Genomic DNA, 16,697 nt, shown 5'->3' on the forward strand with positions numbered 1-16,697 from the left:
CGAAACCTGGATGCTCATATTGGTTCCTACATATTCTACGAAGATCTTTATCGGTCAAACCGCAAAACAACATACGTTGTTCCCTTTGTCATCGGTATGTTACTTGCCCGAGATTCGATCGTCGGTATCTCAATACCTAGTTCAATCTCATTACCGGCAAGTCTCTTTACTCGTTCCGTAATGCATCATCCCGCAACTAACTCATTAGTCACAATGCTTGCAAGGCTTATAGTGATGTGCATTACCGAGAGGGCCCAGAGATACCTCTCTGATACATGGAGTGAAAAATCCTAATCTCGATCTATGCCAACTCAACAAACACCATCGGAGACACCTGTAGAGCATCTTTATAATCACCCAATTACATTGTGATGTTTGATAGCACACAAGGTGTTCCTCTGGTATTCAGAAGTTGCATAATCTCATAGAATGAGGAACATGTATAAGTCATGAAGAAAGCAGTAGCAATGAAACTGCAACGATCATAATGCTAAGGTAACGAATGGTTCTTGTCCATCACATCATTCTCCTAATGATGTGACCCCGTTCAGCAAATGACAACACATGTCTATGGTTAGGAAACATAACTATCTTTGATAAACGAGCTAGTCAAGTAGAGGCCTACTAGGGACACTTTGTTTTGTCTATGTATTCACACATGTACTAAGTTTCCGGTTAATACAATTCTAGCATGAATAATAAACATTTATCATGAAATAAGGAAATAAATAATAACTTTATTATTGCCTCTAGGGCATATTTCCTTCAGTCTCCCACTTTCACTAGAGTCAATAATCTAGTTCACATCGCCATGTGATTTAACACCAATAGTTCACATCACCATGTGATTAACACCCATAGTTCACATCGCCATGTGACCAACACTCAAAGGGTTTACTAGAACCAGTAATCTTAGTTCACATTGCCATGTGATTAACACCCAAAGAGTACTAAGGTGTGATCATGTTTTGCTTGTGAGAGAAGTTTAGTTAACGGGTCTGCCATATTCAGATCCGTATGCATTTTGCAAATTTCTATGTCAACAATGCGCTACACAGAGCTACTCTAGCTAATTGCTCCCATTTTCAATATGTATCCAGATTGAGACTTAGAGTCATCTGGATCAGTGTCAAAACTTGCGCCGACGTAACCCTTTACGACGAACCTTTTGTCACCTCCATAATCGAGAAACATATCCTTATTCCACTAAGGATAATTTTGACCGCTATCCAGTGATCTACTCCTAGATCACTATTGTACTCCCTTGCCAAACACAGTGCAGGGTATACAATAGGTCTGGTACACAGCATGGCATACTTTTATAGAACCTATGGCTGAGGCATAGGGAATGACTTTCATTCTCTTCCTATCTTCTGCCGTGGTCGGGCTTTGAGTCTTACTCAACTTCACACCTTACAACACAAGCAAGAACTCCTTCTTTGACTGTTCCATTTTGAACTACTTCAACAATTTGTTAAGGTATGTACTCATTGAAAAAACTTACCAAGCATCTTGACCTATATCTATAGATCTTGATGCTCAATATGTAAGCAGCTTCATCGAGGTCTTTCATTGAAAAAATCCTTTCAAACACTCCTTTATGCTTTCCAGAAAATTCTACATCATTTCCGATCAACAATATGTCATTCACATATACTTATCAAAAAGGCTGTAGTGCTCCCACTCACTTTCTTGTAAATACAGGCTTTATCACAAGTCTGTATAAAACTATATGCTTTGATCAACTCATCAAAGCGTATATTCCAACTCCAAGATGCTTGCACCAGTCCATAGATGGATCGCTGGAGCTTGCACATTTTGTTAGCACTTTTAGGATCAACAAAACCTTTTGGTTGCATCATATACAACTCTTCTTTAAGAAATCCATTAAGGAATGTAGTTTTGACATCCATTTGCCAGATTTCATAAAATGTGGCAATTGCTAACATGATTCGGACAGACTTAAGCATTGCTACGAGTGAGAAAATCTCATCGTAGTCAACACCTTGAACTTTGTCAAAAACCTTTTTTGACAAGTCTAGCTTTGTAGATAGTAACACTACTATCAGCATCCGTCTTCCTCTTGAAGATCCATTTATTTTCTATGGCTTGCCGATCATCGAGCAAGTCAACCAAAGTCCACACTTTGTTCTCATACATGGATCCCATCTCAGATCTCATGGCCTCAAGCCATTTCGCGGAATCTGGCTTCATCATTGCTTCTTCATAGTTCATAGGTTCGTCATGGTCAAGTAACATGACCTCCAGAACAGGATTACCGTACCACTCTGGTGCAGACCGTACTTTGGTTGACCTACGAGGTTCGGTAGTAACTTGATCTGAAGTTTCATGATCATCATCATAATCTTCCTCACTAATTGGTGTAGGCATCACTGGAACTGATTTTTGTGATGAACTATTTTCCAATTCGGGAGAAGGTACTATTACCTTATCAAGTTCTACTTTCCTCCCACTCACTTCTTTCGAGAGAAACTCCTTCTCTAGAAAGGATCCATTCTTAGCAACAAAGATCTTGCCTTCGGATCTGTGGTAGAAGGTGTACCCAAAATTTCTTTTTGGGTATCCTATGAAGACGTACTTCTCCGATTGGGGTTTGAGCTTATCAGATTGAAACTTTTTCACATAAGCATTGCAACCTCAAACTTTAAGAAACGGCAGCTTAGGTTTCTTGCCAAACCATAGTTCATACGGTGTCATCTCAACGGATTTAGATGGTGCCCTATTTAACGTGAATGTAGCTGTCTCTAATGCATAACCCCAAAAACGATAGTGGTAAATCGGTAAGAGACATCATAGATTGCACTATATCCAATAAAGTACGGTTATGACGTTCAGACACACCATTACACTGTGGTGTTCTGGGTGGCATGATTTTGTGAAACTATTCCACATTGTTTTAATTGAAGGCCAAACTCATAACTCAAATATTCGTCTCTACGATCAAATCGCAGAAAACTTTATTTTCTTGTTACGATGATTCTCCACTTCACTATGAAATTCTTTGAACTTTTCAAATGTTTCAGACTTGTGTTTCATCAAGTAGATATACCCATATCTGCTCAAATCATCTGTGAAGTTTAGAAAATAATGATACCCGCCGCGAGGCATGGTTCGCAAGCATCAAATGATTCATAATCAAGTGATTCCAAAAGCCCATCAGCATGGAGTTTCTTCATGCGCTTTACACCAATATGACCAAAACGGCAGTGCCACAAATAAGTTGCACTATCATTATTAACTTTGTATCTTTTGGTTCAATATTATGAATATGTGTATCACTACGATCGAGATCCAACAAACTATTTTCATTGGGTGTATGACCATCGAAGGTTTTATTCATGTAAACAGAAGAACAATTATTCTATGACTTTAAATGAATAACCGTAGTGCAATAAACATAATCAAATCATATTCATGCTCAACGCAAACACCAAATAACATTTATTTAGGTTCAGCACTAATCCTAAAAGTATAGGGAGTGTGCAATGATGATCATATCAATCTTGGAACTACTTCCAACACACATCGTCACTTCACCCTTAACTAGTCTCTGTTCATTCTGCAATTCCTGTTTCGAGTTACTAATCTTAGCAACTGAACTAGTATCAAATAATGAGGGGTTGCTATAAACACTAGTAAAGTACACATCAATATCAGGTATCTCAAATTTACCTTTGTTCACTTTGCCATCCTTCTTATCCGTGAAATACTTGGGGCAGTTTTGCTTCTAGTGACCAGTCCCTTTGCAGTAGAAGCACTTAGTCTCAGGCTTAGGTCTAGACTTGGGCTTCTTCACTTGAGCAGCAACTTGCTTACCATTCTTCTTGAAGTTCCCCTTCTTCCCTTTGCCCTTTTCTTAAAACTAGTGGTCTTGTCAACCATCAACACTGGATGCTTTTCTTGATTTCTACCTTCGTCGATTTCAGCATCACGAAGAGCTTGGGAATTGTTTCTATTATCCCTTGCATATTATAGTTCATCACAAAGTTCTAGTAACTTGGTGATAGTGACTAGAGAACTCTGTCAATCACTATCTTATCTGGAAGATTAACTCCCACTTGATTCAAGTAATTGTAGTACTCAGACATTCTGAGCACATGCTCACTAGCTGAGCTATTATCCTCCATCTTATAGGCAAAGTACTTGTCAAAGGTCTCATACCTTTCGACATGGGCATGAGTCTGAAATACTAATTTCAACTCTTGGAACATCTCATATGCTCCGTGGAGTTCAAAATGTCTTTGAAGCCCCGATTCTAAGCCGTAAAGCATGGTGCACTAAACTATCAAGTAGTCATCATATCGAGCTCGCCAAACGTTCATAACGTCTGTATCCGCTCCTGCAATCAGTCTGTCACCTAGCAGTGCATCAAGGACATAATTCTTCTGTGCAACAATGAGGATAATCCTCATATCACGGATCCAATCCGCATCATTGCTACTAACATCTTTCAACTTAGTTTTCTCTAGGAACATACCAAAAATAAAACAGGGGAGCTAAACGCGAGCTATTGATCTACAACATAGATATGCAAATACTATCAGGACTAAGTTCATGATAAATTAAAGTTCGATTAATCATATTACTTAAGAACTCCCACTTAGATAGACATCCCTCTTGTCATCTAAATGATCACGTGATCCAAATCAACTAAACCATGTCCGATCATCACGTGAGATGGAGTAGTTTTCAATGGTGAACATCACTATGTTGATCATATCTACTATATGATTCACGCTCGACCTTTCGGTCTCCAGTGTTCCGAGGCCATATCTGCATATGCTAGGCTCGTCAAGTTTAACCCGAGTATTCTGCGTGTGCAAAACTGGCTTGCACCCTTTGTATTTGAACGTAGAGCTTATCACACCCGATCATCACGTGGTGTCTCGGCACGACGAACTATCGCAAAGGTGCATACTCAGGGAGAACACTTATACCTTGAAATTTAGTGAGAGATCATCTTTCGCTACCTTCGAACTAAGCAAAATAAGATGCATAAAGGATAAACATCACATGCAATCAATATAAGTGATATGATATGGCCATCATCATCTTGTGCCTTTGATCTCCGTCTCCAAAGCACCGTCATGATCTCCATAGTCACCGGCTTGACACCTTGATCTCCATCGTTGCGTCGTGGTCGTCTCGCCAAGTATTGCTTCTACAACTATCGCTGATGCATAGAGATAAAGTAAAGCAATTACATGGCGTTTGCATTTCATACAATAAAGCGACAACCATAAGGCTCCTGCCAGTTGCCGATAACTTTACAAAACATGATCATCTCATACAACAATGTATATCACATCATGTCTTGACCATATCACATCACAACATGCCCTGCAAAAACAAGTTAGACATCCTCTACTTTGTTGTTGCAAGTTTTACGTGGCTGCTACGCGCTTCTAGCAAGAATCGTTCTTACCTATGCATCAAAACCACAACGGTGATTTATCAAGTTTGCTATTTTAACCATCAACAAGGACCGGCCGCAGTCAAATTCGATTCAACTAAAGTAGGAGAAACAGACACCCGCCAGCCACCTTTATGCAAAACTAGTTGCATGTCTGTCGGTGGAACCGGTCTCATGAACGTGGTCATGTAAGGTTCGTCCGGGCCGCTTCATCCAACAATACCGCCGAAAAGAAATAAGACATTGGTGGTAAGTAGTATGTCAATCACCACCCACAACTCTTTGTGTTCTACTCGTGCATATCATCTACGCATAGACCTGGCTCGGATACCACTGTTGGGAAACATAGCATGCAATTTCAAAAAAATTCCTACGCTCACGCAAGATCTATCTAGGAGATGCATAGCAACGAGAGGGGAGAGTGTGTCTACGTACCCTGATAGACCGTTAAGTGGAAGCGTTTATCACGCGGTTGATGTAGTCATACTCTTCGCGATCCGATCATGATCCAACCGGTCTTGTGCCGACCGGACGACACCTCCGAGTTTAGCACGTGCGGCTCGATGACGTCTCCTCTTCTTGATCCAGCAAGTGGGAGAGGAGAAGTATCTGGGATCACAACCAATACGACGACATGGAGGTGATGGTGGTGGTGGAACACCGACAGCGCTTCGCTAAGCGTCGCCGGGACGAGGCGGTGGAACTACGGAGTAACGGGAGAGAGAGAGGGGCGCCAAGGGCTTGGTGTGTCGTCTTGGGACACCCCCTCCCCTCTATATATAGTTGGAGGGGTGTGGTAAATAGCCCCTCCAAGCCCTAGGGCGCAGTTAAGGGGGAGAGGACTTGGACTCCAAGTCCAATCCTTTTCCTACTAGGACTCCTTCCTTTTTTTGCCTTCCCTAGACACATGGGCTTTTGAGGACTTGGTGCGCCTAGCCCAATAAGGCCAGGGCGCCTCCCCGCAGCCTATACTAGCCCTTGGGTCATGGTGGAACCACTTGTGGACTTCCGAACCCCTCCGGAATCCTTCAGAAGCTTCCCGGTACAATACCGAAAAAACTACATCTTTTTCCGGAACCCAAAATATGACTTCCCATATATAAATCTTTACCTCTCGACCATTCCAAGACTCCTCGCGACATCCGGGACTCCGAACAATATTTGGTTACCACTCATCAAATATCCCAATACTACTCTAGCGTCAACGAACGTTAAGCGTGCGACCCTGCGGGTTCGGGAATTATGTATTCATGACCGAGACACCTCTCCGGTCAATAACCAACAGCGGAACCTGGATGCTCATATTGGCTCCTACATATTCTACGAAGATCTTTATAGGTCGAACCGTTATGACAACATACGTTATTCCCTTTGTCTATCGGTATGTTACTTGCCCGAGATTCGATCGTCGGTATCTGGATACCTAGTTCAATCTCGTTACCGGCAAGTCTCTTTACTCGTTCTGTAATACATCACCTCGTGAACAACTCCTTAGTCGTTTGCTTGCAAGCTTATGATGTGTATTCCCGAGAGGGCCCAGAGATACCTCTCCGATACTCGGAGTGACAAATCCTAATCTCGATATATGCCAACTCAACAAAGACGTTCGGAGATACCTGTAGAGCATCTTTATAATCACCCAGTTACGTTGTGACGTTTGATAGCACACAAGCCATTCCTCCAATATCCGGGAGTTGCATAATCTCATAGTCGAAGGAATATGTATTTGACATGAAGAAAGCAATAGCAATAAAAATGAACGATCATTATGCTAAGCTAACAGATGGGTCTTGTCCATCACATCATTCTCCTAATGATGTGATCCCGTTATCAAATGACAACTCATGTCCATGGTTAGGAAACCTTAACCATCTTTGATCAACGAGCTAGTCAAGTAGAGGCTCACTAGGGACACAGTGTTTGCCTATGTATTCACACATGTATTTAGGTTTTCAATCAATAAAACTCTAGCATGAATAATAAATATTTATCACGAATAAGGAAATATAAAATAACAATTTTATTATTACCTCTAGGACATATTTCCTTCAAGATGCATCTCCGACCAATGACGTAGCTTTGCTGGCCACGACCGCGTTTTTAGAGATTAAAGAAGGAAATCATCACATCAATGAATCGGTAGGAGGGAGAGGATGCGAGGTGGATTCATGGAGTTTCAACGGGAGGAGCACTCCACCCGTGTGGAGTGGAAGACGAGGGATGGTGATTTTGTTGAGTGGAATAAAAAGAAAAGGATAAGGACGTGTGTGGTCAAAGAAAGAACACGTGGGCTTATACATGGGCAGAAATAAAAATGCGTCCAGGCTAGCCTATTGCCGAACATACGACGCACCTGGATCTAACGAGCAGCCAACGACCGGCTGAAACGCCAGCCGGTCGACCGACTACAATCGTTTACCTTACAACTTGCGCACGCACGATGGTCAATTTACAGCATAAACTTGTAAAATATGTGATTTCAGTTCTCAAACTTGCGCGGACGTGCAAATACGGTCGCAATTCACGTATCAGGCTGCCTACATGGCATGCCAGCGTGGCCTGGGCCCGCTGTCAGCGTGAGAAAGATTGTGAGAATTAAAATAATGCGCACTGTGGTGATTCAAACCGGCAACCTTTGTGATATCTTTGATGTGTGCAAACCACCCAGCTAGACGTCTGTTTGTGTACAAATCACCTTTGTTTGAATTCAAACATTTAAAAATATCGATAAAATAAAATATATTCCAGTCCAGAATGAATTTTTTTTTGGACAAATCAAAAACATATTTGTTTGAATTCGAATATTAGTAAATTTAAAAATCTAGATAAGAAAATAAAGTTCAGAATAAATACATAAATGTTTCAAAAATTCAGCAGAATATTTGTTTGAATTCAAATAATTTTAAATTTACGAATCTTGATAAAAGAAAATAGATTTCAGAATGGATGCATGTAAATTCTTTTGGGCAAATCAACAAAATATTATTTTGAATTTGAATAATTTTAAATTTGAAAATATAGATAAAAGAAATATAGTTCATAATGAGTGAACATATTTTTTTGGATAAGTCAATGAAATTTTGTTTGAATTCCAAGAATTTTAAGTTTACAAATTAGATAAAAGAATATATAGTTCAGAAAGAATGTACTCCCTCAGGTCCTTTTTACTCCGCGTATTAGATTTGTGTCAAGTCAAACTTTACAAAGTTTGAACAAATTTATAATTAAAATATCAACTTCTACAATCTCTAATATATATAACTACATTTCATAATGAATATAACAATATTGATTTGACATTGTGAATGTTGATACCTTTTTCTATAAATTTCTTCAAAGTAGAAATTTGACTTTGAAGAAAACTTATATACAGAGTAAAAAGGACCGGAGGGAGTATGTAACTTATTTAAGACAAATCAACAATTTTTTTTCTGAATACAAATAATTTTAAATTAAAAATATCAGTAAAAGAAAATAGAGTTCAGAATGAATGTATGTAAATTCTTTCAGACAAATCAACAAAAAATTTGTCTAAATTCAAATATTTTTAAATTTAAAAATCTGGATAAAAGAAAATATAGTTCAGAATGAATGTGCTTAATGTTTCAGACAAATCAACAACAGTTTTGCTTGTTGAGCACATGTACGCCGGCATAAGATATCCGCAGCTTGCTAGTAGTCTTTAAGTCCAGTAAAGGAATTACTCAACACTAACTCGGATTGTTATTAAAAAAACATTAAGACTGCACTAGCTAGTAGGAATAAAATAATGGTTTTTATAGCACGTAAAATGAAGATACTTTTGGTTCCAAATTCTATATAAAATGGAATTTCTGATTCACAAAAAATATTATTTCTTATGACGCATCATGTGCGAGCACACAATAGATTTTTAGTTTTCATTTATTCTTTTGTTGTTGATCTGAGCGAGCATTTGTAAAAAATTTACTTGTCAAAGTTATTACAACAATCGATTTCTGGCCGACGGACCACCGCGCGTAAGGTCTAAGACTTCCCTCTATATTCTACTCTTACTTAAGTAGAACAAGACAACATAGAGCCAGGAGCCGGAGTGGGGCGTTTGAAGCTTGGCCGACTTTTTTTGAAAAAAAATCCAAATTCAAACTTTTCATTTCAGAAAAATCTGAAAATAAAATTGTACAAGTAAACAAGAATGTCATGTGTATATGTAAAATTTTATGATGAAATTCCTTGAAATGCGATCTGTGCAAAAAAAAAAATTCATGGACTTTGATTACGAATAGTGCATCTACTAAAAAGCCTCATATTTGTTTTTCTGTAGCACTCATTTTAACGTATTTTGTCTTGAAAATTTACACACTTGTGCATTATGTCTCTAAGAGCATCTCTAGCAGACCCCGTATAATACTGCGAACCGCAAAATAACCGTTAAAATACGGGTCAGCGCGGAAAATGCTGCCCGACTAGACCGCGCAAACGCGTCAGACCCGTAAATTTTTTGAGGACTGCGGTAAAATCCCATCTCCAACCCGCGAAAACACAGGTTTCCGCCTCGTCCCGACGGTGCCCCGTATCCCGGGAAAGCGGTTGGCGGGAGGGACATTTCAGCCCGCGCCCTTTCCCCACCACCCCCTTCCACCGCCGCCTCCCATTGGTTCCGCCCGTCTGCCACCGGCGATTCCGGCCAAATCTGCGGGTGAAATCGCGCCGCGGGGCGCCCCTACCCTCTTCCACCGAGCCACTTCACCGGCTCCCCGGATCCGCCGATCCGAGCCACCCCTAGTCGCCGTCGCCGCCCGGGATCCACCGCCCCGAGCTGCCCCTAGTCACCGTCGCCGCCTCGGGATCCACCGCCGCAGAGCCACCGCCCCCGAGCAGCCGGTGAGTACTTGTACTTGCTTGTGCCGAGAGGTATGCATAGTGTTGGTGATGCGGAGCATCCGACGATCATCCCCATGTACACTCGAGCCTACGCCATTGGACCTAAGGTGAACTCGCTCCTTTCCGAATCTTCCCTTTGCGCGTGCAAGACATGGATGCTACTTCAAGCGCGGACCTTGTTCATACTTAGGTACACCCGAGGAGACCATGGAGAACCCAAGGACCAAGGCCAAGTGTGCGCGGAAGCAAAGGAAGAAGAAGGAAGACGAGCCAGCTGCTACAGGCCCGGACATCCGGCCCCAGCCCGGACATCCGGCCCGACCCCCGGAAATCCGGCGCCCATCACAGAACACACCCGAAGCTGAACCCCGCCAGCTCGGACATCCGGCTCTTCGTGAGCCGCCAGACATCCGGCCCCCAGCTCGGACATCCGGCACCTTCCTGTGCGCAGAGATCGGGCCAACGGCCCATGTATCCCCCTCTCACTTACCCCTTCGTGGGCTAACACTATATATACTCCCCCACCTCCTCCTAGTTAGGGTCAGCAAAGGATTAGCTCATTTAGAGATAGAGCTTTGCTCATCCATATCGGATCTACTCCACGACAGAGACCGCGGCCCCTCTACGGAGAAGATCCCCCTTGGATTCAAGACCTCCTCATGGAGAAGACCCCTATCAAGACCTCCTCACGGAGAAGAACCGGTTACCCTTTGTATCGTCCTTTGTTGATCGTGGATCTTGTATCTCCTCTCATGTTTCGAGGATCTAGCACATGTGTGACTATATCTTGTTGGTTTGAGTGATTCTCTCGTGTTTTCCCTCGTGTTCCCCCTCGTGTTCTTCGTGTTCCTCTTTGGGATCCGCTCCTTTCGTGAAAGATCGGCCATCTAGGGTTCCACCCAACATCAGTTGGGGCACGTAGTATTTCAAAAAATTTACATACGATCATGCAAGATCTATCTAGGAGAAGCATAGCAACGAGTGAGGAGAGTGTGTCCACGTACCCTCGTAGACCGAAAGCGGAAGCGTTTAGTAACGCGGTTGATGTAGTCGAACGTCTTCATGATCCAACTGATCCAAGTACCGAACATACGACACCTCCGCGATCAGCACACGTTCAGCTCGGTGACGTCCCTCGAACTCTTGATCCAGTTGAGGTCAAGGGAGAGTTCCGTCAGCACGACGGCGTGGTGATGGTGATGATGAAGTTACCAGCGCAGGGCTTCGCCTAAGCACTACGACGATATGACCGAGGTGTGTAACTGTGGAGGGGGGCACCGCACAGGGCTAAAAGATCAACTTGTGTGTTCTAGGGTGCGCCCCTCCCCACGTATATAAAGGAGGGGGGAGGAGGCCGTCCAAGGGGGAGGCGCGCCATGGGGGAGTCCTACTAGGACTCCAAACCTAGTAGGATTCGCCCCCCCTTTCCTATTCCAATTGGGAGAAGGGGGAAGGAGGAGGAGGAGAGAACGAAGGAGGGGCGCCGCCCCTCCCCTTGTCCAATTCGGATTGGGGCAAGGGGGACAAGCGCCACCTCCTGGTCGGCCCTCTCTCTTCTCCACTAAGGCCCATGAGGCCCAATAGCTTCCCGGGGGGGTCCAGTAACCCCCGGTACTCCGAAACTTATCCGAAACGACCTGAACCATTCCGGTGTCCGAATATAACCTTCCAATATATGAATCTTTATGTCTCAACCATTTAGAGACTTCTCGTCATGTTCGTGATCTCATCCGCGACTCCGAACAACGTCCGGTCATCAAATCACATAAGCTGATAATACAAATTGTCATCGAACGTTAAGCGTGCGGACCCTACGGGTTCGAGAACTATGTAGACATGATTGAGACACATCTCCGGTCAATAACCAATAGCGGAACCTGGATGCTCATATTGGTTCCTACATATTCTACGAAGATCTTTATCGGTCAAACCGCATAACAACATACGTTGTTCCCTTTGTCATCGGTATGTTACTTGCCCGAGATTCGATCGTCGGTATCACCATACCTAGATCAATCTCGTTACCGGCAAGTCTCTTTACTCGTTCTGTAATGTATCATCCCGTGACTAACTCATTAGTCACATTGCTTGCAAGGCTTATAGTGATGTGCATTACCGAGAGGGCCCAAAGATACCTCTCCGACAATCAGAGTGACAAATCCTAATCTCGATCTATGCCAACCCAACAAACACCTTCGGAGACACCTGTAGATCATCTTTATAATCACCCAGTTACGTTGACGTTTGATAGCACACAAGGTGTTCCTACGGTATTCGGGAGTTGCATAATCTCATAGTCAGAGGAACATGTATAAGTCATGAAGAAAGCAATAGCAATAAAGCTAAACGATCATTATGCTAAGCTAACGGATGGGTCTTGTCCATCACATCATTCTCTAATGTGATCCCGTTCATAAAATGACAACACATGTCTATGGCTAGGAAACTTAACCATCATTGATTAACGAGCTAGTCTAGTAGGGGCATACTAGGGACATTCTGTTTGTCTATGTACTCACACATGTACTAAGTTTCCGGTTAATACAATTCTAGCATGAATAATAAAAATTTATCATGATATAAGGAAATATAAGTAACAACTTTATTATTGCCTCTAGGGCATATTTCCTTCAATCTCCCACTTGCACTAGAGTCAATAATCTAGATTACATAGTAATGATTCTAACACCCATGGAGTCTTGGTGCTGATCATGTTTTGCTCGTGAGAGAGGCTTAGTCAACGGGTCTGCAACATTCAAATCTGTAGCTATCTTGCAAATCTCCATGTCCCCTTCCGACACTTGATGACGGATGGAATTGAAGCGTCTCTTGATGTGCTTGGTTTTCTTGTGAAATCTGGATTCCTTTGCCAAGGCAATTCCATCAGTATTGTCACAAAAGATTTCCATTGGACCTGATGCACTATGTATGACACCTAGATCGGATATGAACTCCTTCATTCGCTGCTTCCGAAGCAGCTATGTACTCCGCTTCACATGTAGATCCCGCCACAACGCTCTGTTTGAAACTGCACCAACTGACAGCTCCACCATTCAATATAAATACGTATCCGGTTTGTGACTTAGAGTCATCCGGATCAGTGTCAAAGCTTGCATGGACGTAACCATTTAAGACGAGCTCTTTGTCACCTCCATAAACGAGAAACGTATCCTTAGTCATTTTCAGGTATTTCAGGATGTTCTTGACCGCTGTCCAGTGATCCACTCCTGGATTAATTTGGTACCTCCCTACTATACTTATAGCAAGGCACACACCAGGTCTGGTACAGCATTGCATACATGATAGAACCTATGGTTGAGGCATAGGGAATGACTTTCATTTTCTCTCTATCTTCTGCAGTGGTCGGGTATTGAGTCTCACTGAACTTCACACCTTGTAACACAGGCAAGAACCCTTTCTTTGACTGATCCATTTTGAACTTCTTCAAAATCTTATCAAGGTATGTGCTTTATGAAAGTCCAATTAACCGTCTTGATCTATCTCTATAGATCTTGATGCCCAATATGTAAGCAGCTTCACCGAGGTCTTTCATAGAAAAACTCTTATTCAAGTATCCTTTTATGCTATCCAGAAATTCTATATCATTTCCAATCAGCAATATGTCATCCACATATAATATTAGAAATGCTACAGAGCTCCCACTAACTTTCTTGTAAATACAGGCTTCTCCAAAAGTCTGTATAAAACCATATGCTTTGATCACACTATCAAAACATTTATTCCAACTCCGAGAGGCTTGCCCCAGTCCATAAATGGATCACTGGAGCTTGCACACTTTGTTAGCACCCTTTGGATCGACAAAACCTTCTGGTTGCATCATATACAACTCTTCTTCTAGAAATCCATTCAGGAATGCAGTTTTGACGTCCATTTGCCAGATTTCATAATCATAAAATGCGGCAATTGCTAACATGATTCGAACAGACTTAAGCATTGCTATGGGTGAGAAAGTCTCATCGTAGTCAACTCCTTGAACTTGTCGAAAACCTTTTGCAACAAGTCGAGCTTTGTAGACAGTAACATTACCGTCAGCGTCGGTCTTCTTCTTGAAGATCCATTTATTTTCTATGGCTTGCCGATCATCGGGCAAGTCAACCAAAGTCCACACATTGTTCTCATACATGGATCCCATCTCAGATTTCATGGCCTCAAGCCATTTCGTGGAATCTAGCCTCATCATCGCTTCCTCATAGTTCGTAGGTTCGTCATGGTCAAGTAACATGACGTCCGGAATAGGATTACCGTACCACTCTGGTGCGGATCTTACTCTGGTTGACCTATGAGGTCCGGTAGTAACTTTATCATAAGCTTCATGATCATCATCATTAGCTTCCTCACTAATTGGTGTAGGAATCACTGGAATTGATTTCTGTGATGAACTACTTTCCAATAAGGGAGCAGGTACAATTACCTCATCAAGTTCTACTTTCCTCCCACTCACTTCTTTCGAGAGAAACTCCTTCTCTAGAAAGGATCCATTCTTAGCAACGAATATCTTGCCTTCGGATCTGTGATAGAAGGTATACCCAACAGTCTCCTTTGGGTATCCTATGAAGACACATTTCTCCGATTTGGGTTCGAGCTTATCAGGTTGAAGCTTTTTCACATAAGCATCGCAGCCCCAAACTTTAAGAAACGACAACTTGGGTTTCTTGCCAAACCACAGTTCATATGGCGTCGTCTCAACGGTTTTAGATGGTGCCCTATTTAACGTGAATGCAGCCGTCTCTAAAGCATAACCCCAAAACGATAGCGGTAAATCAGTAAGAGACATCATAGATCGCACCATATCTAATAAAGTGCGGTTACGACGTTCGGACACACCGTTACGCTGTGGTGTTCCGGGTGGCGTGAGTGGCAAAACTATTCCGCATTGTTTCAAATGAAGACCAAACTCGTAACTCAAATATTCACCTCCACGATCAGATCATAGAAACTTTATTTTCTTGTTACGATGGTTTTCCACTTCACTCTGAAATTCTTTGAACTTTTCAAATGTTTCAGACTTATGTTTCATCAAGTAGATATACCCATATCTGCTCAAATCATGTGTGAAGGTTAGAAAATAATGATACCCGCCGCGAGCCTCAACACTCATCGGACCGCATACATCCGTATGTATTATTTCCAACAAGTCTGTTGCTCACTCCGTTGTTCCAGAGAACGGAGTCTTAGTCATCTTGCCCATGAGGCATGGTTCGCAAGCATCAAGTGATTCATAATCAAGTGATTCCAAAAGCCCATCAGCATGGAGTTTCTTCATGCGCTTTACACCAATATGACCTAAACGGCAGTGCCACAAATAAGTTGCACTATCATTATTAAACTTATATCTTTTGGCTTTAATACTATGAATATGTGTATCACTACTATCGAGATTCAATAAAAATAGACCACTCATCAAGGGTGCATGACCATAAAAGATATTACTCATATAAATAGAACAACCATTGTAGAAGATCACGCAAGATCTATCTAGGAGAAGCATAGCAACGAGCGGGGAGAGTATGTCCATGTACCCTCGTAGACCGAAAGCGAAAGCGTTTAGTAACGCGGTTGATGTAGTCGAACGTCTTCGCGATCCAACCGATCCATGTACCGAATGTACGGCACCTCCGCGATCAGCACACGTTCAGCTCGGTGACGTCCCTCGAACTCTTGATCCAGTTGAGGCCAAGGGAGAGTTCCCGCACGACGGCGTGGTGACGGTGATGATGAAGTTACCGGCGCGGGGCTTCGCCTAAGCACTACGACGATATGACCGAGGTGTGTAGCCGTGGAGGGGGGCACCACACATGGCTAAAAGATCAACTTGTGTGTTCTAGGGTGCGCCCTCCCCACGTATATAAAGGAGGGGGAGGGGGAGGCCGGCCAAGGGGGGAGGCGCGCCATGGGGGGAGTCCTACTAGGACTCCAAACATAGTAGGATTCGCCCCCCCCTTTCCTATTCCAAGTGGGAGAAGGGGGAGAAGGAGGAGGAGGAGAGAAGGAAGGAGGGGGGCGCCGCCCCCTCCCCTTGTCCAATTCGGATTGGGGCAAGGGGGGCGCACGCCACCTCCTGGCCGGCCCTCTCTCTTCTCCACTAAGGCCCATAAGCCCCAATAGCTCCCCCCCGGGGGGGGGGGGTCCGGTAACCCCCGGTACTCCGAAACTTATCCGAAACGACCCGAACCATTCCGTTGTCCGAATATAACCTTCCAATATATGAATATTTATGTCTCGACCATTTCGAGACTCCTCGTCACGTTCATGATCTCATCCGGGACTCCGAACAACCTTCGGTCATCAAATCACATAAACTCATAATATAAATTGTCATCGAACGTTAAGCGTGCGGACCCTGCGGGTTCGAGAACTATGTAGACATGACCGAGACACA

The sequence above is a fragment of the Aegilops tauschii genome, chromosome 7 (assembly GCF_002575655.3).
Source record: "Aegilops tauschii subsp. strangulata cultivar AL8/78 chromosome 7, Aet v6.0, whole genome shotgun sequence".
NCBI classification, from domain to species: domain Eukaryota; kingdom Viridiplantae; phylum Streptophyta; class Magnoliopsida; order Poales; family Poaceae; genus Aegilops; species Aegilops tauschii.